Source organism: Peromyscus maniculatus, chromosome 3 (genome assembly GCF_049852395.1).
Source record: "Peromyscus maniculatus bairdii isolate BWxNUB_F1_BW_parent chromosome 3, HU_Pman_BW_mat_3.1, whole genome shotgun sequence".
Classification (NCBI taxonomy): Eukaryota; Metazoa; Chordata; class Mammalia; order Rodentia; family Cricetidae; genus Peromyscus; species Peromyscus maniculatus.
Genome location: NC_134854.1, coordinates 90357783 through 90384652, shown reverse-complemented (window position 1 = coordinate 90384652; position 26870 = coordinate 90357783). Strand labels below are relative to the sequence as shown.

At 39.3% G+C, this 26870-nt stretch overlaps 1 long non-coding RNA gene across 1 annotated transcript; it reads left to right on the top strand.

Moving 5' to 3' along the window:
* The first annotated feature begins 7260 nt into the window (after nt 1-7260).
* On the top strand, nt 7261-10285 carry LOC102905759 (uncharacterized). Its single transcript, XR_013049893.1, has 3 exons — nt 7261-7405; nt 7554-7928; nt 8098-10285. It is a non-coding gene; the product is annotated as an uncharacterized LOC102905759 (long non-coding RNA).
* Nucleotides 10286-26870: the final 16585 nt, after the last annotated feature.

Genomic DNA, 26870 nt, shown 5'->3' with positions numbered 1-26870 from the left:
CTGAAGTAACACTGAAAGCAAAGTGAGGACTGTCCTTGGGATGCAAAGGAATGGTGAAGAAACAATCCCTCAAGTCAACCACAATTAAGTGTCAATGTTTAGGAATTGCCACAGGGGCAGGCAAGCCAGGCTGTGTTGCTCCCATGAGAAGCATGGTTTTATTTACAGCTCTAAGATCCTGTAATAGCCTCTATTTTTTTGATTTTTTTTTAATAACAAATATAGGTGAGTTCCAAGGTGAAGTGGAAGGAATGATATGTCCAGCATCTAACTGTTCCTTAACCAATGCACACGCAGCCTCCAATTTTTTTTTTAGTAAGGGGCCACTGTTCCACCCATACAGGGTCATCACTTTTTTAAGTGACTTTTATCGGTTGTACAATCGAAGGCTGTTGTGCAGTGACCTCTATGGAAAAGACCCTAATCCTTTAGTATCCCCAGGACCTCTAGTGACACAGTTTTTGTCTGTCACAGGGAGCGGGTCTCCTTGCAACATTTTTCTTAAGCCTTTGTCCGGGCAGTAGCCCTGACTCTTTAGCATCTGTTGTACAGGCTGTGTAGTAAGCTCTGTTTTCATACCATTTAACACATCCCATCCCCACAAGTTCATTGGAATGTTAGGTAGTACAAATGGTTGAAAAATTTCTACATGACCTTCCTCATCCTTTTAATTTAAAAGTAGCTTGTTCTGTAATGGCGTCTGAGTTGTGCTGATACCTTGTAGGTGAGAGGTAGAATTTTTAAGGGGCCAGTTGGGATCTCAGGATTCTTCTGAAATTATAGATATACCCAGCACCAGAATCCAATAATCTTCCAATCTCAAGCCCATATAATTTTATTTTTAATTTAGGCTGCTATCATTGATAACTGTTTGTTAAAACACCTTTTTTCCTGTACTTTTAAAGCCTCTAGTTTTATATATCAGCACCATTTTGAATTTAAAATATGAAAGCAATAATAATTGAGAAATTTTATTACCAGCTTTTGTTTCCATGGTCCTTTTTTAACATATGTCAATTATAAAAGCATTAAATATAATCTTTATAGGATTTGAAAAGGTAAACTTTAGGTAATACTCTTGAGTATTTTTATAAAATCTTTAAAAGAGGATCCTTTCTTATAAATTTTAAGTAACACATTAGCACAAATAGCCAATTATTAACAATGTGGACCAAACAATTTATCTGTATTTTATTTACTGGAAAAATAATTTTGTAACCTCTTTATCAGTAAGAGATTATCATTTATGGGTTTATCTTAGCAACATTATTTAATAAGCTAATAACCCAATTCATCTCAGGTGTCATATTTTTATAGAATTAAACCAAGAATTTCTAGAAAGCAACTTAAATTGCAGAGCCAAATTTTCAGTAATGATCAACAGACAAGACCATACCTAATATATAGTTTAAAATTATGAATTTTGTTCCTTTAGTTTATCTACCATGAGGATCAAACATTTATCCAAACATTTATCAAGACAATCAAAAGAACAGAACATCCTTTATTCAAACAGCATTGACTTAGCATTCAATGTCCTGACCAAAACCATTTTTCACCAGAAGTTAGGCCCGGTTTAAACTTTTAGTGCTAGTCCCTTTTTAGCCCCAGCTCGCTGGCTCTGTCCAGTGCTCAGGCTCTATTGTCAGTGCCTGTCTGGGCCGTACCCCATCAGGGCTTTGTCTCCCACCGGTGCGTACCTGTCCGCCCGCTGCTTCGGGCTATCTAGTGCACGCCTTTGTCCGTCACAGCCGCAGGGCGCGCCCTGCACACACAAACTCACGTTTAAATTTCCTCCTCCCATGAAGGGACTACCTAACAATGAGTTATTCCCACCATAAGGGAAAAACAGAAAAACATTTCCCACGAAGGGACCCTAAATATTGAATTATTCCCACTCTGAGGGAAAAATAAAAAACATTTGAAACAAAATTAAGCAGACAGCAAAACTTTAAGCTCTGGGCTCGCTTGCTATTTAGCCAGCAACAATGAAGCCTACCTGTCGATTCTTTGTAATTCAGATGATGCCGCTCTGCACTGGCAGGGAGAAAAAACTCAAGAGTTTTCAGCTATCCTGAAAACTCTACAACTGGAAAAAGTCTTTTTTTCCTCCATTACCACAGGAAGAGGCTTCTCTCTTTCCTTTATCCTTCCTCTACAAGACCCAATCTTTAGGCCTAGTTTCAAAAATTTTTCCCCTTTTTACCAGGAAAATTCTTTTTTGTTGATTAAAATTTTTTTCCCATTTCTAACAGGAAATTTCCTTTCCTTCCCTCTTCTCTTTTGGGAAGATTTTCTTTTTTATTTAAAATCTTAGCTGTCTTGTCCTTTCTTAACTTTGGTACCTTCCTGCTTCAACAGCCCAATTAACTGACTGTGAGCTAGCTGTACCCATTTCAATCCACTCTCACCTGTAAAATGCCGGCCAGCCTTCCAAGAGTGTCCGTCAGCTGGTCCTTCTTACTCAGATCTCGGTGGGACCTCCATCTGTAGCAGTAATGCCCGCATTACCAATACCCGTTCACCATGTCCGAGTGAAGGGCTGTGGATTAAAAAATAGAGACAAGAGACAGCGGGTCATTCGTACGACTGGATGTCGAATGCCGTTTATTGAAAGAGGGAAGAAACCTTAAATACAGGCTTACAACACAAATGGAGGATCCCCTGAGGGCAGAAGTTCGCTACCACTGGTCTACAATCGAGACCCAATGTTCTGCATTCTTGCATCTAAGTTGTTTACACCACAAGCAGGATGTAGGAACAAAGAACCTCCGGTAAGCTCTCCGATGATCCTAAGGTGAGAAGGACACCGGCAGGGAATCTGAATAGGGAGGACACCTGGTCAGCAAGCAAGGCTGCAGCCACTCACAGTCGGGGGCCAGGGCCCATGGCGCCCACAGATATCTTTGGGCTTTTGAGAATATATTCAAGGCTTTATGATCCATATTTTCATATCACTTTCCAATTTCTGGAGGAGTGACAGCTCTGCCTCAGAACAGTCCTTCACCAAGACTCTCTGTCTCCATAGAAAAGACCTAAACAATGAAAGCAGAGTTATTTACTAACTCCTCTTGTGAATAATGTGGACAGTATCTTACTGCAACTTTGTAGAATGTATTACTGTGGAAATGTTATATATTTCCTTAGTATGTAACTAACAAACAACCACTATCATAAAACTTGCAAATTATGATAAAAGATCTCCATACTATAATCTAAAATGTGTTTTGAGGACATTTTATAATATAGCATTTAAAATTAAGAATCTAGAGGTACACGCCATTTACATATACTCACATACAGAGGTTAAAACTATGTTCCTACATACAATAATTCACCTGACTAATTAATAAACAGATTCTAAGCCATTACATATTCAATACAATTCTTCTTTCAGATTTAAAATATTTACCTCTTCCCTGCACTGGAGTTTATGGGTATTGTGATTTTTCTTGCCCACGGGCTATTGCTGCTTTGCAGTAGCAACAACTTGTTGCTACAACAGCCAAGTGAAAACAGTGGAGACACAAAACCCCACAATGAATCACATTAACTAAGGGACATGAAATAGCCTACAATTTGTTATAGAACTAGGGGATGCCTTCACATTGGATGGCCTTGACACAATATGGCCAAATACTAGTTCTAATCATATACATGCTTAGGATGATCCAGAGATTAAGTATAAAAATGTATTTTTCATTAATACTGTTGCCAATCTACATGGTTTTATCTGATGTAACTCAAATATGTATTGAATGTGTTAGAAGTAATAAATTCTGTACTCCATTAACTTTTGTAACTATGGTTAATGTATTGTCATTAATATTTTCTAACTGGCTTCCAAACATATTTATTTCCTGAAAAGACTGGGTCTCATGTAGCTCTGACTGGCTTCCTATTGTAGTCAATAATAACCTTGAAATTCAGTAATCCCTGCTTCTAACTTCCGAGATCTGGAACTGCAAGAATGCACCACCATGCCAAGTTAATGCAATGATAGGATTGTAATCCAAGGTTATTTTTTCAGAGTAGGCAAGTAGTCCGTGATTAAGCCACATCCTGGCATATTTTATTAATTCTTGATAGCAAGAATTGGACTGCATATCTATATGTTCCTGCACCTATTTATGTGTGGTGGCAGAATTCTTACTAAAACTGCTTATCATTCATAGGAAGAAACATTCCCAGGATTTTTCATTAACGTTTGCTGAGTGCATTACAATTTGCCATAAATCACTGTTCACCTTTTTGGGTCCCATTTGGACAAAATCCAATCCTGTTCTTATTTTAAAACTCTCTCCAATAGGGGAGACATTAATAAATGCCTATCCAGTCAGAATCACCAGCTTTAGACCAACAAACATTGGACCACCAATGACAAAAGAAGGTTCTAGTTTCTGATTCATTTGGCTTGTAGCATTTTCTCCTAGACCTGCCCACTTATATGAGAGTGGTCCTAGTACTTTACTTACCCACAGTTAGTCAGTAGAGACTTCAGATGCTGACAGTTACTTATGACACAGATAGAGAAAAGCCTGTCCCAGGAACAGGGAGGGTGGAGTCAGTGTGATGCCTGCTTTTTTCCCCTTCACTTAATGTAGTCCAGTGCAGAGCTGATGCAGCAGCTAGATTGTGGATTCTTATAAACTCAGTGGAGGATCCTGTTTTGTATTCTAAAGAGTTTCTAAAGTTGAGAACATAAGGTCCAGAGGAATAAATCCTGTCAGAAAGAAAACATTTTACCTCATACAGCTGACATCCAATTCTCCAATGATCTCAAAGGATCATTATAGAAAGTGATACACCTGAAAGGCATATTTCATTGGCCTTTGAAAAGTCTCTTTTGTGCATTTTTCCAATCTTAAATATATAATCTTAAACATTGCTATGGGTATACATCTATGAAAATTAACGATTTTTCCTTGTGGCTTTTTTTTCCTATATGGAAGACTGTCCTCAGCTTCTTAGAATTGAGAGAGGAAACCATATTCTTTCTTTCTTTCTTTTTTTTTTTTTTTTGGTTTTTCGAGACAGGGTTTCTCTGTGTAGCTTTGCACCTTTCCTGGGACTCACTTGGTAGCCCAGGATGGCCTTGAACTCACAGAGATCCGCCTGGCTCTGCCTTCCGAGTGCTGGGATTAAAGGTGTGCACCACCACTGCCTGGCCCATATTATTTCTTTATTTGGGAATATGAAGTAACTGGCTGTGAAGGAATGTGATTGTGAACTTCATGATTTCCAAATCCTCTTGTTACTGTTGTGAAAATGATCTGAGGACCTGTACTTTCCCCACACTAAATAAACATTACTTTCACATGTTGTTTCCTTATGTTATTCTCTAGTCAATATGCAGACAGTACTCTATGGAGCAAACACATGATATTAGAATTAGGGATGCCCTATTAGTGACAATGTGTCTTTCTACTAATGAATCTCCTCATTTTACATACTTTTATGGATTAAACATTGTGCATGTCATGGAGGTTTAAACAACAGTAAAATAATTAGATTGTAGTTTGACTGTATTGTTATTTTCTCTATGTCAATGGCATGAGCAGGAAAATAGGCTTCTAGAGGATTTTGACTATTACGAGTTCAGTGTGGACAGTTACTGACCCAGTTTTTTAAATTGTGTCTTACATCCATTAAGAACTATAGGATGTTCTGAGAGTGAAACTTCATGAAGGAAATGAAGGTATAGGTAGCCAGCTGAAAACATTCAGACTCTCTATCAATCCAACATGATGCAAGTGAAGTCTTAATTCTCAAAGAATAGGAGAGAAGATTGGCTTCTCTGTTGATTTCCCCAGGGGTAGGACAGGTTCAGCACACACAAACACTGACTTCCACCAGCACTCTTGACATGGGGTGTGAATACTATGATTTAAGCTCTGCTTGTATTTAGAGAACAAATACACTCTATATAACCACTGAGTGGGTGAGTGTTCTGTACAAAGGTCATATAAGATTCTACAAAGAAGATGAAATTCAGTATGTGGTTGGAGTGAGTTTTAGAAACAAATAATGGAAAGCAGAAAATAATAAATGGGTCTGTGTGTTTGCAAAATGGCCATAAGAAACCTAAAATGATAATTTTCAGGGTCTGGTTGAAAAGATGGCTCCAAGAGCACATTTTGTTCTTGCAGAGAAATGAGGCTTAATTCCCATGTCCCACATGATGGTTTGAAACAATTCCAGTTCCAGGAGATATGTCACCCTCTTCTGACCTCTGTGGGAACCAGACATACTTGTGTTGCACATGCGCCAAAATGGTCATATACATTTGTCAGACTCCACATCTTTAAAACCTTAATTGTAATTCTCCAATACTCAAGACTCAGGGAGCAGTTTTGTAACTGTGATGAAAAGATTGTAATAGCCATAGGATCAGGCAGCTTGCTGAGATATTTTTGCCTCCTAGTAACAACAGGAACTTATACTTGTAAATTCTCACCAACACTACTATACTCATCAAATAAGAGCTGAACAGGGAGGACATCAAAAAGCATTAAAAGCTGGATGGGGGAAAGTCCATGCGGTTTTGATTCTCCCCAAAGGATTACAGACAACTGAGTAAAACTGGAAGCAGGAGAGGGACTCTTCCCCAGGAAAGAGCACACCAATTGGTTGTGCGGGGCCCAGTGATCAGACTTGAAAACATAATGCAAGTATCATTATATATAGTTAACTGTTTACATTTAGGAATATTCATGTATTCACAAGTATATTCATAAAGTAATACAGTAATAAAAAAGGCTATGAATTTGAAGGAGGGTGTGGAGAGGTGTTAGGAGGATATAGAGGGAGGAAAGGAAGAGAGAAATACCTTAGTTAAATAAATCTTATAAATAAATAGAAAAGAAGAAATAGCTGCCTGGCCTCAAAAACATCTACAGCTACCTATGAAAGGACCCTGTAAGGATTTATGTACTTTCTAGAATTGCACCGTATCTGACACAGTCCCTGCTATGGAGGGAAATATAACACGGAAAATCTATATTGAATGTGACAACTATCAAAATAAAGTGCACCACTTAGAGTGGTGTTGTTCTTTGTTGTCCAAAGAGGAGCACATTCCTACAAATAAACCTGTACTGCCTTTCTGATCTGATACATAAGAGGGCCAGAGGCCTGTAATAAGTCACCAGCTTGGCCAATTGTCATTGCTGATTTGCATGTGCCCAAAGCACAGCCCATTGCCCTGAGGACTTCTTCATAGTCAGGTCACACCCTGTGCCTATGGCTGTGCTCAACCATTGCTGATTTGCATGTGCCCAGAGTGTGGCTGCTGTTCTTCTTCATAGACAGGTCAGTCCTGTGCCGGAGTCAGCCTCACACAGTCACAGCACAGACATGAGGGTCCCCACACAGCTCCTGGTGTTGCAGCTGCTCTGCCTTATAGGTAAGGGATTTTAATTGCTATGAAGAAATTTCCAAATGCACTGGAAATTTATTCAGCTGAGTCTAGTCAGTACTTCACTGTCTCTGTGAAAGCATTTTTCTAGTAGAATTAACTATATACAAATTTATTCTCAATTTTCCAATCTCAGGTGCCAGATGTGACATCCAGATGACCCAGTCTCCATCCTCCCTGTCTGCGTCTCTGGGAGAAAGTGTCACCATGACATGCCAAGCAAGTCAGAACATTTACAGTAATTTAGCATGGTATCAGCAGAAACCAGGGGGACCACCTAAGCTCCTGATCTATGATGCAAATAATTTGCAAGATGGGGTTCCTTCTAGATTCAGTGGCAGTAGATCTGGCACACAGTTTTCTCTAAAGATAAGCAGCCTGCAGTCTGAAGATGTGGCAAATTATTACTGTCAACAGTATAATAATCTTCCTCCCACAGTGATACAAGTCATAACATAAACCCCCAAGGAAGCAGAAGTATGTGGCCTGGCTGCCCCAGATGTTCCTCCTGGTGAGTTACCCACTGAAACTGTTTCTCAGATGTTAGAACATTTTTAACACAGTTCATGATGAATCTTTTTTTATTGGTACAAGAGACTAACCAGTCCTCTCTGTGGTCTATCATTCTTTCACTTCATTCAAAGCACTACAGAGTAACAATGTCTTTTCTACATTAACAGTGGACACAGTAGTTCCCTGTGAAGAGTCTGAGATATATCACTAATTGGGACTTATACAGAAGAGTGGAAGTTTCTGTGGATATTCCAGCACATTATCTTTATGGACAGAAAGTTATCTTGCAGATGCCAGTATTACAAAGGGAGTGAATCATCACTGAGAGAAGCTGACAGCAGAAAGGATTCCTGGATTTCTCACAAAAGCTAAAGCACAGGTGTCAGAGAAAGGGATGGCTGCTTAGCCATTGTCTTCTGCTGTGTCTCCAAATTCCAGCAGTGTGTGTTGATGCTTTCAGGTGCCTGCAGCAATTCACACAGAATTCTTCTGGCTCCTCTGTCCATTGGTCTGCTTACAAGAATCAACAATATTGAAACACACGCCTATGACTTTTAATCTCACCGTGTGCAGTAGAATATAGACTTTTCTATATGAAATCATAGAAAGTAAAGGCTTGTCTAAAACACGCTTCCAGAAGTGATATTGGTGATGACTTGATATTCCAGAACATACTTTTAGGAAAACAAAACAAAACAAAACAAAACAAAACAAAACAAAACAAAACAAAACAAAACAAAAAAACAGCAAAAGTGATCTATACCCCTCTCTCTCTCATTCTGTCTCTCTCTTAAAAATATTATCTACCATCTGCAAACATATTTTCAGTCTCTTCATGATGTCCCATTCATCTTCCTGTCTGTGTATCTAAAGTTTACATGGGCTTAATTATTGGCTGGTTTGTGGATAAGTATTGTTTAAATCTGGCTTTGTCTTGGAATGTCGTGTTCATTCTGTCTATGAAGATTGAAAGTTTTGCTGGGTATATTAGTTTAGGCTGGCATCCATGGTCTCTTAGTGTCTGCATTACATATGTCCAGGTCCTTCTGGCTTTCAAAGTCTCCATTGAGAAATCTGGTGTTATTCTGATGAGTTTGCCTTTATAAGTCACTTGGACTTTTTCCTTTGCTGCTATTAATATTCTTTCTTTGTTCTTTATGTTTAGTTGCTTAATTATTATGTGCCTAGGGGACTTTTTTGGGGGGGTCTAGTCTGTTTGGTGTTCTATAGGCTTCTTGTATCTTCATAGGCATTTCCTTCTTTAAGTTGGGAAAGTTTTCTTCTATAATTTTGTTGAGTATATTTTCTGTGCCTTTGAGTTGGTATTCTTCTCCTTCCTCTATCCCTATTATTTATAGGCTTGGTCTTTTCACGGTGTCCCAGATATCTTGGACATTTTGTGTTGTAATTTTTTTGGCATTAGTATTTTCTTTGACTGATGAATCCATTTCCTCTTTTGTATCCTCTACACCAGAGATCCTCCCTTCCATCTCTTATAGTCTGTTGGTTATGCTTGCATCTGTGTTTCCTGTTTTTTTACTCAGATTTTCTATTTCCAACATTCCCTCTGTTTGTGTCTTCCTCGTTTTTTCTATTTCCTTTTTCAGCTCTTTGACTGTTTTTCCCTCACCTGTTTCATTGCTTTTTCACAGTTTTCTTTACGGGATTTATTGTTTTCTTATGTTTTATTTGTCTTTTCATCTAGATTTTTATATAGATTTCTTCCCATTTTTGTTTGACTTTTCATTTTTTATTGATATCCTCCCCTTTTTTGTTTATCTTTTCCTCAATTTCATTTTTTGATTTTTTCTTTAAAAGCCTCTAGCATATTCATGATGCTATTCAGTTGCTTTCCTCTGCTTCTTCCACTTTGTGATGTTCAGGTCTTACGGTTGGAGGAGGGCTAGGTTCTGGTGATGCTGTATTGCTCTTTATGTTGTTATATGTACTTCTGCCTTGACATCTGCCCCTCTCCTAATGATGGATTCATTCTTGGTATTATCAGGGCTCTTGGTCCCGTCAAAGCTGACAGTTTTGGCTTTTCAGGAAGCCTCTCTTGATCCAATGAGAGGTGGCAGATTCTACTTCTCAGAAAGCCACTCTTGGTCTAGTCAGGGTTGGCAGATTCCCTGTCTCCTGAGTTTACTCTTGGTTCAATGATGGCTCTTTGTCCAGTGAGAGTTCTCTCTTTCTCTGGGCAAGGTGGAAGCTCTCTGGGCTAGATGGGAGCTGTCTGGGACTGATGGAGAGCTCTCTAGGACAGATGGGAGCTCTGAGCCAGATGGGAGCTAGGGGTTGGTCTCCAATTCTCAGGAAGTGGGGGGGGCTGTCTTGGGCATATGGGTGTGGGGACAGAGCATGTAGATTGCAGGGTCACCTAAGGAATCTTGGAGAAGGAGAATCTTCCTGCGGGAGCCCTGCTGCTGGCCAGCAACTGCGGCCAATTTGGGCAGGTCTTCCCAGGGAAAGCTTGGTGCCTAGGGATGGGACCTGTGAGCAGGCCTCCCTGGGTCTGTCCCCCAGGTGCTCACCTCTGGTCCAGATGGGAGTTCTGGGCTGGATGGGAGCTGGGGGCTAGTCTCCAGGTCTCAGGAAGTGTGTGTGTGGGTCTATTTATTTATTTTAAATTGTACATTTTTTCTTTTTCTTTTTATTGTAAATAGATTTATGGTAGTCCCAGTTGCAGGCCATCAGGCACAACTCCTGAGGGCAGGTCTGCCCTCCCCATTGGGCCCTGTAATCTACAAGTCCCATTCTGTCCCACAAATCTATCCATCCACCTCATTTGCTCCCTGAGACACAGACTGTGCCAGCTTCATTTGGATCAAGAGGTGAGTGACTGTTCTCCCAGCCAGTCAGCCCAGTCTCTAGGCCCTGGAGCACAATGTGTGCCCCACCACTCCCAACATTGCAGCCCCCATTGCAGGAAGGCAGGCAAGACTCCTGTGGGCACACTTTCCCACCACCACCACCCCACATTGGACCCTGTAATCTACACATGTCCCACTCTATCCCCCAAACCCACCCATCCCCCAAGATCCAGAGGATCCCTGAGACAAAGACACTACTAGTACCTGTTGGACCAAGAGTGCCCCCCTGAGACACAGATATCACCTGTACTGATTGGAGAAATAGGTAGGCACCAGTGCAAGAATACATTCAACAACATAAGTGTAATATGACACCACCAGAATGTAGTGCAACAGAGAAATTAAGATATTATCCACATCATTTTTCTCCTTTGTGTGTATGAAGATTTGCATAAAAGTCTTTGATACTTTATTTAATTTCTAGTTACTATTTAAAATGTCAGTCTAATGCAAGAATTCCTATTTTCTCCAGTAAGTATATTAGGGTAATTTTTGTGGTTTTCCAACAGTTCTAGTCTATACAGTTGATGTCCCATGAAACTGAATTCAATTTATAATCATCTGATCCCTTCATGCTTATAAAATTTCATAGTTGAAAAGTTTAGATTCAAAAAATGATTTACTCTTAAATTTGTGGAATTTAGAAGTTTGGGCTGTTTTGAGTTATTAAGTAATACATTCCTTCTATGATATAAGAAATAATCTATTATGCAACTTTATCTACATAAATCCACAGGGAGTTATGTGTCCATATTTCTAGATAAAAGTATATGAATGTAAATATTAAATGTTATGTTATTTCAAAAATTCTTTTATATATTTTCTTTCAACTGCATTTCCTTACATTAAATACCATGAGTTAGAATACCTAATAGACAATCTACATGCAGATGTTTCCAAATATTGAATCTTCTGCTTTTGACTTCCAAGTCTCTTAATAGAATACCCAAGTGAGCAAACTGGAGTAGAAAATAATTATCTCTGAAGTTCACTTTCAGCAGAGTTAGTGAAGATGAGGGGATAACAGTAGAAATAATTATGAATATATTAAATCCTCATTAAGTCATACTGTGAGCATAAAAGGAGGAATGGCATTTAGACACAGCAATCTTTAATAGTATGTACTCACTCATAAGTGGATACTAGATGTGAGGGAAGGGATGTCCAGACTCCAACCCACAGCTCCAGAGAGGCTAGCTAACAGGGAAAGACTCTAGGAGGGACACATGGATGGCCCAGTGAAGGAGAAGTGGGTGAGATCTACATGAGCGGACCAGGAGTGGGGGGATGGCAGAGGCTGAGGACTGGGGTATGAAACAGGAGGGTCAAGCTGAAACAGAGACAGAGTGGGAGGGCAGGGAGGAAGATGCCATGGTAGATAAGGACATCATGTAAATAGGAAGAGTCAGGGTATAGATGTAACCAAATGTCTTATCAAATAAGAAACAAAGAACCAATGCAAAGAAAAAGCCAAGTGGTCAGAGCTAAGAGCTAAAATCTTACCCTTCCTCCTGCAGTGGTCCTACATCTCCAAAAGAGAGCTACTTCCTGTGTTAAAGTCTTTATAAAGACTTTTGGTTTTGCCTTCTCATTGGTTGTAAACCCAACCACATGACTGCCTTGTCACTGCCTGTCTGTACAGACCTCCAGGTCTTCTATGGTTGGTATTGAGATTAAAGGCGTGTGTCTACAATACTGGCTGTATCCCTGAACACATAGAGATCTACCTAGCTCTGCCTACCAAGTACTGGGATTAAAGGCGTGCACCACCACCACCCAGCTTTCCTATGGCTTGCTAATAGCTCTGACCAACGGACAACTTTATTTATTAACATACAAATAACATTTTAGTACATAATAAAATATCACCATGGCAGTGCTTGGGAGGCTCTCAGGAATCCACAAGGATGACTCCACCTTGGAGTGCTGGCAATGATCTAGAGGGTACCTGGACTGGACTACTCTGGTGACCAGTCTAGTGAATACCCTAACCGTCATCACAGAGCCTTTGTCCAGTGACTGATGGAGGCAGATGTAGAGATCCACGGCCAGGTGCCAGGCTGAGCTCTGGGAATCCAATAGATGAGAGACAGGAAAGATTCTGCAGGTGGGGGGCATGGAGATCATGATGGGAAGATGAGCAGAGATGACTGCTCATCTTTATAACATGCCATTTACCTATGCTCTATACTTCTCTGGATTTTAGTATGTGTTTCTTGCTTGATATTGTTTGCATTGGTTGTAGTTACATCTTATCTAGGTCATTATCCCTCATTATTCCTGGACAATATTTGATAACCATTCCTTTGTATATAGTCTTGTATTAGTTTAGAACCTTCTTATTTAGACAAAAAGGGGGAGATGTAGTGGGTAGCCATTCCAGCTTGAATCTGGAAGTTCCAACCCCCATTGAGACTCTGGCAACTGTCACACCTATGAGGCGGGGCCAGGGGAGGAACCTGGAGACCCAAGAGCTGGATGGGCCAGTGCTCTCTTGGTGCGCTCTCTCTGTGCTGGGACGCTGAACTGTGAAGGTGGACTGTGCAGAGCTCCAGAGAACACCGCTGGGCTGCGATACACCTTCCCCAGACCCTACAACCTACCTATTACTTAATTTGTGAGTTACGCCATTAAATAAATATCCTTTTAACTACGTGGAGTGGCCAAAATAATTTCACCAATACATATCTGCACTACTGGGGCTAAGGGAGAATAAAGACAATTTCTGATAGAGGACCTTTACTTAACTTTCCCATCCAAGTTTCCTAGAGAGCTTAAAAGCCGGTCAGTACCAAAAAATATTGTTAGATGGTAAAGATGATGAGAGAAACAGATGTGACATTTCAGCCTCTGTATCTGCTGACCCTGAGTGATTTATATTATGAATTCTAGAAGGCAAGTTAGAATACTATTGACAGTAATAAGATGCAATAGCCTCAGACTCCTAAAGTCTAACCTGTATTTTTAAATTATATATTACATTTTAAATGAGTCCCATAAGCACAATACCCCAAAGAGAATTAGAAACATACATAATGTATATCAAAATTACCTTTAAATTTGTATCAATAAACCAAAATCTGTAACAATGTAAATTATTTTGAGATTAATAGTTGTTTTTGGAATAAAGTAGATTCAGTAATGTACCCCTTTGTCTCATCGTTTCTATATCATATCCATCTTTTTTCTTTTAGAAAAAGATCTTCGAATTTAACTCTTTTGTTTACATTTCTTTTTTACTTTGACCAAAAACAACTTGCTACCAGTCCCCGTAAACAATGACAGACCTTCAAAATCCATTGAATAACCAAAATCCACCCATTCCCCATCTCTTTGGAACATAGGTGTCATTATCCAGACTACATCCTGCTTTCTATGTGCACTACTATCTTTGGGTGAACCTTGAAAAAGTCAGTATAATTGTTAAGTCTTCACTGGAGTAGTTTGTAAGGTTGGACCATATCAGCCAGCAACCTTGAAATTATTTTAGATTAAGAATTCTAAGGAGACTGTAACGGGCACTTCAAGATGTTAGATCACCTGGGCCATCTATTTTCATTGGTGTCTAGTCTTCTTGTTCTGAAGAAACAAAAACTTTTAAAGGTAACATACATTTCTGTATTAATATGAATATAGAATGTATGTTGTACAGAAGTAAGCTAAAGATAATTTTTTTGTTTTATGTTTGAGCAGGCAAAATATACATTATATTTTTTGAAGTTTTTCTAGTTTATTTATTTATGTCTATAGTCGGGATTATCAGGGATTCTTCCTTGAATAAACCTGATCTATATCAACCTGGATTGCATCCATAGATTCTCATTTACTGAGGAAATAAAATGATAAATTCGTCAACAGAGCAATACATGCTTTGGCTTCTAATTTGAAGTCAAGATATTTTTAAAATATATAGGATAGTTTAATATAGCTGCTTTCATAATTCAGTGTCTTGTAGAAGCCAAAAAATTGAAAGACAACACAATACCATACAGGATCAAGACTCCCTGTGTATTTTCCATCTCTTCTTAGCATATATACATACATACACATATATATATATATATATATATATATATATATATATATATATTTCTTTTTAAGGATTTTTCTTTGTTATTTTTAAACTGTTTTTATTTTATTTTTTTATCTCCCACTCCTCTGTATATTTTGAAACACACTGTAATCTGTCTAGAAGTTTTCTTCCATCTGGATCTGTCTTTACTGAGCATCTGTATTGTTCTTTTATCACATGAGATGAAACATAAACTGCTATGTTAGTCACTAGCAGACTCAGCTTAGTGCATGCCTTAGTGAGTGGCATTGGCAGCCAGCTCCTCCCCACTTGCTACCTTAAGAACCTAGCTTTATGGTGGAGATATTGGTAGGAGTCACAATATTGGTAGGAGTCACATTACTGCCCCAGGTCTGGGAAGATGTTGGGTCCACTCTGCCACCAAGCAGCTTGCCTCTTACTGCTTATAAACCCCATTTAAAGCTTTTGTAGAGCAAATAATACAGTCAACAAGGCAAAGCAACAGCCTACAGAATGGGAAAAGATCTTCACCAACCCCACATCTGACAGAGGACTGATATCCAGAATATATAAGGAACTCAAGAAATTAGACATCAAAATGACCAACAGTTCAATTAAGAAATGGGCTATAGAACTAAACAGAATTCTCAACAGAGGAAACTCAAATGGCTGAAAGACATTTAAGGAATTGCTCAACATCCCTCATCATCAGGGAAATGCAAATCAAAACAACTCTGAGATACCACCTTAAGCCTGTCAGAATGGCTAAGATCAAAAACACTGAGGACACTTTATGGTGGAGAGGATCTGGAACTCGGGGAACTCCTCCACTGCTGGTGGGAATGCAAGCTTGTACAACCACTTTGGAAATCAATATGGCACTTTCTTAGAAAATTGGGAATCAATCTCCCCCAAGATCCAGCTATACCACTCTTGGGCATATACCCAAGAAATGCTCAATCATACCACAAGAGCACTTGCTCAGCTATGTTCATATCAGCATTGTTTGTAATAGCCAAAACCTGGAAACAACCTAGATGCCCTTCAACTGAAGAATGGATAAATAAATTGTGGCACATATACACAAAGGAATACTACTCAGCAGAGAAAAACAATGACATCATGCAATAGATTATTATTCCCTGCATGAAATTTCCTCAATAAGTAATTCTTGGTGCTTCTGTTTGTCATCCAGAAGAAGGAGGTGTTGTTTGCTGTAAGGTCTAATGTACGTGATATTTAGTTTTAATTGATATGCTTTGTTCAATGCGTATATCTTTTTTCCCATGATGTATCTGATTGCAACTATATGTATGGTAGATCATGGATATGCATGAGATAATAAGCAAGAAGATATCCGTGAAGTGTTATTTTAAGGACACTGTTAACTGCACAAAGTCAGTTGTAGGCTGAATTGGTTGACAAAAATGATTATATTTTTTCTAAGTAGATTTGGCCATGCTAGAGGCTGCTATGATGATGTCATATGTTGGAATTACCTGATTGCTTTGTTGGAAAGTGGTGTGGATGCACCTTGATGACATTATTGTTCCATTGCCAGTCAGCTTTCTTCCTCTCTATGTATCCTGCTTGCAGATAAAGGTGTAAGCTTGTAGCTACTATTCCAGGGCCATGTCTTCTGCCTGATGCCTGTTTCCTACCATGTTGGTCATGGAACAACCCTCCAGAATAGTAAACTCCCAAATTAAATGCTTCCTTTTAAAAACTGTTTTTCATTGTGGTGTTTTGTCACATCAATAGAATAGTAACTAAGACACTTCTCCTAGTAAGGAGAGAAATAAATACTTCATAGAAGAAAGTCTCCATTCCTTCATGCATACAGTGTGAGAACTGACAAGCTGTCTGAGGATCCTTTGTTCAGGAAGACTTACTTTCAGTGAAAATTGGGCTCTCAATTCTGAGAATAACCTGTTCCCAGTACTAGTTTGTGAGAATACTAGGTATTTAGGATTTTTAAATAACTAAGACTTATTTTTATTTTATGTGTTATGTGTTGTGGTGATATTTTATTTATGCTAAAATTTAGTGATATTTTATTTTTATGTTAATAAATAATGTTTGCCTGGACATCAGAGGAATTAGCAAGCCATTAACACAAAAGTCAGGCAGTGGTAGCACACACCCTTAATTCAATCACTTGGCAGGCAGGGTCTCTGTGTGTGTTCAAGGTCACACTAGGGAACAGAGCCAAGCGTGGTGACACATGCCTTTAATCCCAGTACCAACCATAGAGACCTGAAGGTCTGTACAGACAGGCAGTGAAAAGGAAGTGAGGCAGCTGGGCTATAACCAATGAGAGGGCAAGGCAATAAATGCACTGGTAGGCAGGAAGTAACTCTCTTTGGAAGTTATGACATGGTGAGTTAAGATTAGCTGATGACTCTCACTATTTCCCTGATCTTTAAGGCTTTCACCCCTATATTTGGATCCATGTTTCTTTTTTTTTTCTTTTTTTCCCTTTATTTTACAATACCATTCAGTTCCACATAACAGCCACAGATTCCCCCGTTCTCCCCCCTCCCTCCCCCCTCCCCTTTTCCCCAGCCCACCCCCCACTCCCACCACCTCCAGATTAAGGCCACCCCGGAGGACCGAGACCGACCTGATAGACTCAGTCCAGGCAGGTCCAGTCCCCCCAACCCCCGAGATTGAGCCAAGCGTCCCTGTGCAAGTCCCGGTTTTCAAACAGCCATCCCATGCAGCGAGCCCAGGACCTGGTACCACTGCCTAGATGCTTCCCAAACAGATCAAGCCAATCAACTGTCTTATCTATTCAGAGGGCCTGATCCAGTTGGGGGCCCCCCAGCCCCTGGTTCATAGTTCATGTGTTTCCATTCGTTTGGCTACTTGTCCCTGTGCTCTATCCAACCTTGGTTTCAACAATTCTCACTCATATAAACCCTCCTCTTTCTCGCCAATTAGACTCCCAGCGCTCCTGCTTAGGAATTCATCTGCAATGTGCATTGGTGTTTTGCATATATGGGTGCAATGACCTCAGAGGGTAGAAAAAAAGAACATAGAACAGTTTGTCTGATTCCTATATAAAAAACTCAAATTGGCCTCACATTCTCCGGGCAAAGAAAAACACAATAGCACTGTCAGCAGCTGGAGATACCAGAACTTGCAATGGGGGCAGCCTTGGCTCTCACTTCTGCTTCCTTGGGAGGTTTATGTCATGGCTTGAATCACTGTGGGAGGGGTACTGTAATGCTGTTGACAGTAATAGGTTGCAAAATCTTCAAGCTGCAGGCTTCTGACCTTGAAAGAATACTGTGTGCCAGATCCACTTCCACTGAACCTTGATGGGACCCCATCTGCCAAGCTGTTAGCATAATAGATCAGGAGCTTAGGAGATTTCCCTGGTTTCTGCTGATACCATGCTAAATATCCATCAATGTCCTCACTTGCACGACATGTAATGGTAACACTGTCTCCCACAGATGTAGACAGGGAGGCTGGAGACTGGGTCATCTGGATGTCACATCTGGCTCCTGAGGTTGGAAAATAGAAAAGAAATCTCCATAAAATTAATCCTGTTAGATGGGGACCTTCCCAGAGACCAGGTAGCACTGACCACACTTAACTGAATGAATTTCTAATTCTGTCTTTATTACCTGTAAGCCAGAGCAGCAGAAAACCCAAGAGCTGAGTGGGGGCCCTCATGTCTGTGCTGTGCCCTGTGTGAGGCTGACTCCAGTACAGGGTGTGACCTGACTATGAAGCAGTTCTCAGGACAGTGGGCTGTGCTCTGGGTAGATGCAAATTAGTGATCACTGGGCACAGCCATAAGATTGGTTAAGTCAGTGACTTATTACAGGCATGTAGTCCTTTTATGTCTCAGATCAGAAAGACAGAACTGGTTTATTTGTAGGGATTGTGCTCCACTCTGAGCAACAAAGAAAAGTACTAGTCTATGAGTTACACCTTATTTTGATTTCTGTCATGTTTAATGAAGAACTTCCTTGTTATTTTCCCTCATTGTATCATGTCAGATATGGTACTGTTCTAGACAGTACATAAATGATTATAAATTCTTTCATAGGTAGCTGAAAGTGTTATTGATGTCAGGCAGCTTCTTCTGTTTTTTTTTTTCATTCACTGCTTATTTGTGAAACTGAATTTCAGTTAAAGCATTTCTCCCTTCCCTTTCTTCTTCCAAATCCTCCCAAATACTCTTTCCTGTTCTCCTTCAAATTCATGACCCTTTTTTCATGAACTATTATTTCATGCATATTTGCACATGTATACACATACATATATTCCTAATATATCTTGTTGATAATGTATGTTACTTGTATATATGTTTTCAGGGCTGACATTTTTGCAATGGACAAACCATTGTACACTCTTCCCTGGCACATAGCCTGCTCCAAGCTTAGTTAATTGTCTGTAGTTCTTTTGTAGAACTGAAGCCTCCTGTTCTTTACCCATAGAGTTTAACATATTGATTCATGTCCTTCTGTTTCAGTTCGCATTTGCGTGCTCATGTTGGTGAGATTTTGGGTATAGCTTCTGCTTTTACTATAAAATACAATCTCAGAGCAACCAAGCTGGCTCTATGACTCTGCCAATATTTCTAACTCCCTTTCCAAAATGTTCCATGAACCTTTGCTATGGGAGTGTTTTGTAGAAATATCCATGGAGACTGAGCTCCACAACTCACCATGCAGCTTCTTGTTCACAGTGATTTCCAGAAGAGCAATTGAATAATACTGAAAGACATGGTTTGTAAGCAAGGACAGGATCTCTTGGGGATAATTAATGTTCTTCGGTAAATACTATTGTTTTACTTATCTATGATAGCTCAGCTACTCAAGAAGTATGTCCATCAAGGCCAAAGTCATGTACTCTCTTCCTGAATTCAGCTAAGATTATCTCTATTCCCAATGTTTCTGTGAAGCTTCAGATTATTGCACCTGACTTACACTCCTTCTTAACATAAATTATTGTCCTTAAGAAATATGAATTTCTATCAGAAATGATCCTTCATGTCCTTGAATGAACAATGGTTCCTAACCTTGCATATGTTACTGATTCACTGACTAACTGTGGCTAAGAAATGTGCCAGTCCATTTACAGAGAAGCTGCAAGGGACTAGGAGAAATTTTGGAACTCAAGGGAATCAGAAAATAGAAAGTTATCTTTTCCCTAGTGTTACAGTGGAAGGTAACAGTCAAAAGTGGCAGTCTAAAGTCTGGTGATCTTGACTGGTTTGGTTTGTATTATTGCCTCCCCATGCTGAAAATTGTTAAAATGAGGACAAGATTGGTTCTTTGTCCAAGACGATGCCAAAAAATAAGGGAACAATGATTTATGTCAAATATATATATATATATATATATATATATATATATATATATATATATATATCAAACCTGGGATTATTTCTTTCTGTGAATGAAAGCATTAGGAAGAATTCTGAGTAGATTTTCACACATTAATATATGCAGGGAAACATACATATGCAGTCCAATTTTAGCTACTCAGCAGTAAGAAAACATTGGGCTGAGATGCAGCTTAATCACAGACTACTTGCCTACTGTGAAAAAAAGATCCCTCGGTTACAGCCTTAGCATTGAATAGGCCTGGTGTTACTACACTCCTATAACTAGCTCTTGGGAATAGGAAGCAGGTTTTCCAGAAGTTCATGGTCACCATCCACTGCAATTGAAGGCCATCCAGAGCTACATGAAACCTATATTTTATCAAAAAATCTAATTTTGAAAGCAAGAAATATTGTTGACAATAAATTAAACACAGTTGAAAAAGTTAATGTAGTAGAGATTGTATTATTTCTGATGCAAATATTCAATACACATTTGAGTTACATCAGATAAAACTATATAGATTGGAAAAAGTATTAGCCAAGAATACAATTAATATACCTAATATTTGAAACACCCTAAGCATATATATGATTAGATCTTATATTTGACAATACTGTGGCAAAATCATACAATTTGAAGATAAACCATAATTCAATAGCAGTTTTTTGGCTATTTCATTTAACTTAAATAATATGGTTCCTGGGGTATAGAAGTTTCATTAGTGACCACCTAGAGCCTGGGTATTGTTGCTGCTGCTGCTACTACTGCTGAAGCTTTTGGTGAAGCAAGCACACTGACATCACAAACTACAGGAAGATGTAAGGATTTCAAATCTGAAAGAAGGATTGTATTGAACATGCAATGCTTAAAATTTTTCAATTGAATCATTGTACAGAGGGACATAGTTGTGACCTATGTATGTGAGTATGTGTAAATATGTGTGTACCTCCATGTTCTAAAATTTAAGGATATATTGTATGATGTCTCAACCTGTTCTTTTGAGAGTAGAATAAAGACCCTTTGTCCCAATTTTAAAGTTTTAAAACTTTCTTACATTAGTTCTTGTTTGTTAAGCACACCCACTCCCAAAGTGTAGCAGAAATTTTTTCTGTGTCATGCCTCATCCACTGTTGGGACAAATCTCTCACCCACAGTCCTGCAGCCTTTTATAAAATGATCACTCAGAAGCTTTTATTAATTAAAACTGCTCAGCCATTAGCTCAGACCTACCACTGACTAGCTCTTACACTAAAACATAGCCCATTTCCGTTAATTTATATGTTGCCATGTGTTCTGTGGCTTTACCTGTGTACCATTACATGCTGCTCCCTGGGTAGCATACTGGCATCTCCAACTCAGGCTTCCTCTTCCCAGCATTCTCCTTGTCTGCTTATCCTGCCTATACTTCCTGTCTGGCTACTGGCCAATCAGCGTTTTATTTAACCAGTGTACAAAAGCATTATTCCACAGCACCAAAGTGTTGTATATTCTGCAAAAATTCAGTAAAGTATTATCATTAAAATTCCCACCCCCCAGAAGAGATGATAGAGAAGTCTGCCTTCTCCTTTAGTTTCTTCCCCTTGGAGAAACAAACAGTCTCTGAGGAAGGACTACAATATGGCAGAGTTATTGTCCCACCCTAAATTGGAAACTTTTGTGAAAATTTGGTTTCCTAAAGCCCTGAGTGTATTCTCAAAAGCCCAATAACTTGCTCCTCAACATCAATGCCCAGTTCAGGAAATCTGAATCACAGCTTTCAAACATTCCTCTGCACAGGATTCCAAAAGGATGGGGACTCCGCTCGACTTTCTCCATCTATATATTTTCTCTTCTTCTTTGCTGGGAATGGCTGCATAAGGCTCTAGAGTAAAACTAAGATCTGTTTTCATTACAGAAATATTGGAAGATTCTCTCCCATATCATTCAAATTCTTGACCATATAGCATCTTCGGAGGGGAAAGCAGCAGGGCCCTGAGAATCTGAAAAAACTTTTTTGTTCTAGTTTGTAGAACTGTGTGAATGGAACAATGTTCTTCTGTTAAAAGCAGTAAGACACAGCATCTTTGGCCACTGTGCTGATGATTGTGAGAGAATAAGAGATGCCAGACTCACTTCCAAGGAAATGAGCTGTGCTTACAGAATCCAGATTGGATGTGACATAATTTAGGAGCTTAGAATTTCTCTCATCTGCTAATACCAGTGGAAGTTATCAGGGAAGCCACTTGATGTGGCTCTGTATGTGATTGTGGTAGTTTGAATAGGAATGACCACTATAGATTCATGTATTTGAATGCTTGGCACATAGGGAGTGGCACTATTAGGAGGTGTGGCCTTGTTGGAGGAAGCATGTCACTGTGCAGAAGGGCTTTGAGGTCTTAGATGTTCAAGCTAGACCTAAAGTGACAGTCACTCTCATCTGCTGCCTGTGGAACAAGATGTAGAACTCTCAGCTCCTTTTCTAGCGCCAAGTCTGCCTGAACATTGTCACGCTTCATGCCATGACAATCATGGACTGAATCTCTGAAACTGTAAGCTAGGTCCAATTAAACATTTTCCTTTAGAAGCATTGTTTTTGTCATGGTGTCCCTTCACAGAAAATGAAACCTAACTAAGACAGTGAAAGCAACCTTTTTTTCCTTGAGAAACAGTCAGAGATCTGGAGACTTGGTGGGAACAATTTATCCAATAAATGCTATGGAGAGAAAGATGAAAAAGGATAGAAGTTGGTAGAAAGCAGGATTCCAGTATACTTCCATACTCACACACTACAAAATGGAAATGATGACAACAAAGAAGAATTAAAGGAGGAAGGGGGATGTAAGTAGAAAAGAAAGGAAATAAAGAGAAAAGGAAGAATCAAAAGGTGCTTCTTTTAAACTAAAACATCAAAGTGGAAAAGGTTGCTGAGTTTGAGCTTGGAGTCTCCCCTCTTTCTTACCCATGACACTGAGTAACAAGTTGAGAGTTTGCACCAGCAAACTTGGTGTCTGATCTTTGTTGCTGATTACAAACTTCTCTTTTCTAAGTTTATTCTCTTAAAAGCATGTTTGAGCCACCTCTGATTTCTGAGGAGTAAATAGGCCAACAGCAGTGTGTAGGCCAGGATGTTCTTAGTGAGAGGACTGGGTGGCCAAACCAGGACTCTAACAAGCTCCCTAGAAGCCCTGATATGGACCAGGCCTTAGTCTGGGTTCACTAGAACAGGCTGGAGTTGAGCAAGCAATTTTAAGGAAAACCAGAACTTAGGGGCAACCAATCAACAGGTGCCTCCTTGTCTCCTACCAACTCATCAGATGGTCTGAAGGCTCTTCTGCTGGCTCAAAGGATGCCCCTTAGATTTCTCCTAGCTAAAGAGAGCTTTTCTACCCTCTCATCAATGAGCCCCTAGAAGTTAGACTTCTGCTAGCTAAAGACAGCTTTCCCTACCCTCTGGTCAACAAGCCCCTAGACACTAGACACCCCCACCACTAGTGGGTCCCTAACCACTACAGCCTCTTACCAATCAGCCCCCAAACTAATCTTTCCTCCATCAATCAGCAGCATCAGATTAATCTCTCCTCCCTGGAATTCTCCTAACTCTGCTTAAAATGAGCTAGGGACCTCCCTTCAGGGTGGCTATTTGCCACCCCACCTGTTGGAAACAATAAACACTTTTGTTAAATTGGCCTTTCTTGGGGACTTCTCTTGGACCCTAGCTCATTACGGGTATCATTTTACTTACTTGTAGTATTTAATTTTGAAAAGTGTCAAATCTCTCAGTGTTTTTTTTTTCCTCTACAGTGTTGCATGCTTCTGGTCTAGTGTATTCCTCACATGTTCTCCCACAGCTAAGCTTTGTTTAACCAAAGATTTTGTTTAACTGATAAAAGATTCTACTTAACAGTGTGTGTGATTTACTTTTTCATGAAAAATTCCAGCTAAGAACGATTATAATTGAAAATAAGAAAACCTGATGCCCCAGATATATCTCCTCCAGATTTGGCAGCTTTTCTACTAGGGCCTTGGCCACCCATCCCAGTCTAATCAAATGGCTCTGATCTCACAAAGCCTAGAGAAAACCAGTGAGAGTTTCCAATTTGTGACCTGGAATCAATTTTGTAGCTTCTGTCATGAATCCACACATTGATTTTTAAGGTGATCTTGAGCTTTTTATTCTCCTCAGTTAGGGCTGTTGATAATAAACAGGACTGAGTTTCTGGGAGAAGCTTTAAGGGGTGATCAGCTTCCAGAGGTTGTGTTAATTAAAAGTATTCAGACAGTCTCAAAGAAGTGGTCAAAGGTTTGAAGACACTTGTGGATGCTAAGTGGGTCAAAGCCTGGGAACTTCTATTTTCTATTCGTAGTTGTATAGTGGTTGTCATCACTAAGTCTGGAGACACTGACTAAATAAACGTGTTATTATTGCCCTCTGCTGGAGAGATGGAAAATAGGCTGAGGTGGATTATAGAGAAAGTTTGCAAGTTGGATATTAGACTGAATGAGAAGTTATTTGGGAGATATTTTCCTGTTTTTCTAAAAGTGTTCATGAAAATCAGTGTAAGAGTCACACATGTACCTCCTAAACCCATAAGGTATGATACCACTAAGGAGCAATCATACAAGGTTCTTGCCCCTCAACCCCATGTGTTTGTTAGTCAGATGTTTGTGTCTTTTTCTTTGGAAAAATTAAAAATTGGTTAGGTAAAGGATAAAGTAGTTACATTAAGTATAGCTTATATTTGGATAAGTGCCAAGTATACTTAAAGTTTTATCATCATTGGGATAGGAGGGCTGTGTGTGAGGAGAGTTAATTGCTATGACCACATCTCTTTTTATTTGAGACAGGGTTTCACTATGTTGCCTTGGATGCTCTGGAACTCCCTTCACAGACCAGGCTGACCTCAAATTCTCAGGCATCTGCCTGCCTCTGCTTCCCAAGTACTGGGATTAAAGATACACAACCATGACATCCTAGGCCACATTTTAAAATTTATCATACAAAGTAGTGGATTTAATTATGGCATTTGCATGCATGCATTTTGTCAGTGACCTACAACCTAACTGAAACACTAGGAAGAAGGCAAAGTGGGTAATGGAATACATGTGAAAAGCAACACAAGGGGGTCATTAGGGAGATGAAGGCAAACAGCAGAGAAGTGTGTTGCTTAAGATTCGATAACACCAAGGTGTGTGAAACAGGGACCTGGGGTATTAACTGATTCCCTGACCTCTCCCTCCATCCTCTGTGACTTGTAATTAAATTTAGAACATCTCAGAAATTTCCACTCATCACGATACACAGATAATGGCAGAAAGTGTACAAAAGAAGAGTAGTGAGGACAGGCTAACAGAATTGCTGTGGACCTCAAACCCCAAATCTCTGCAGTCTTTTTATTGGGAAAAAAGATAAAAGTACATGTCATGTGGCATTTGACAGATGATGTGAGGGTGAAATCTAAGTCATTATATATTAACATTCATCTAAAATCTGTATACAAATAATTAACTGAAAACTATTTACCATTTTGAATAAAAAGAACATCATCAATGCATATATATATATATATATATGCATATCATCATATCATCAACATAGCAAGTTTTGGAATGTACCATAAAGGAATACATTATATTCCTGTATAAATGAGACTATGCAGTGGAAAAGGAAACCTCAGGGCATCTCTCTATATATGGCTGCAACAGGGGACCATGTAGCAGCGACTGCAGAGATCTGTCTACTGGAGTCCATACTGATTGTATGTATCTATATCACTATTCATCATATAATAGCAGAAATCATCCTTTAACCAATAAACAACCTCAGACTTCATACTGTCTATTTTTGCAGCACATTCCATGTCCACAGGACAATTACCCACTTGAGAAGACTCAAAATGATCAAGTCATTGGGTAAGTAGGTACAGATATGCAACAGTTTTCCTATCACATGCAAAGACAAAGACAGTGTGTTTATATCTGAATGGTCACCTGAACTTATATAATGTTCAAGTCTAGTGAAACATCAATGTATGTAACAGGTTTCAAGACTGTCACCTTGGTGGGTTGGAGTGAGTGGTCGTGGATGAAAGTGTTGCCATGAAGCATCTGGAGAATGAGACGTACTAAGATATTCACCCATGTGAACATATACTAAACTATATTAAACACACAATTAAAAACTCTGCCCCTTAATGTGTTTACTTAACAAAAATAAAAAGACAAATTCTATACTTTTAAATAAACTACTAAACAAGAAAGATGAATCATACAATAAATAAATACAAAAAAATTAATCTGCAGTAAAGAATGGGTTAAAACTTGCCTAAGATAGTGTGATAAACTCAAAATCCAGGAGATGAAAAGAGCAGTAAAGTATATTCCTTCTGCCGAGGAAGCAGTCTGAACTCTCCTAATCAGTGTTCTTTGAGGCTTAAGAGGAACTTCTAGTCCTGTTGTTCAGAGGAGAGCATCACAGCCTCTGGGGTTTTATGCCCACCTGACCTGGCAGTTTGTTTCACTCCACTGCCCCCACCAGGGGATTTGCATATTACTCTCTAGAAAAGCCTACACAGGCAAGTCTTAGATAAAAGCAAAGCTGTGAAATTGAATGGACTGACCAAAATTCCCCAATTTAACTCAGAGGATGGTGATTTTCTATTCTCCACTGGTAGTTCATGCTCTGAATGATCATGCCTGATGAGATTAGAGGA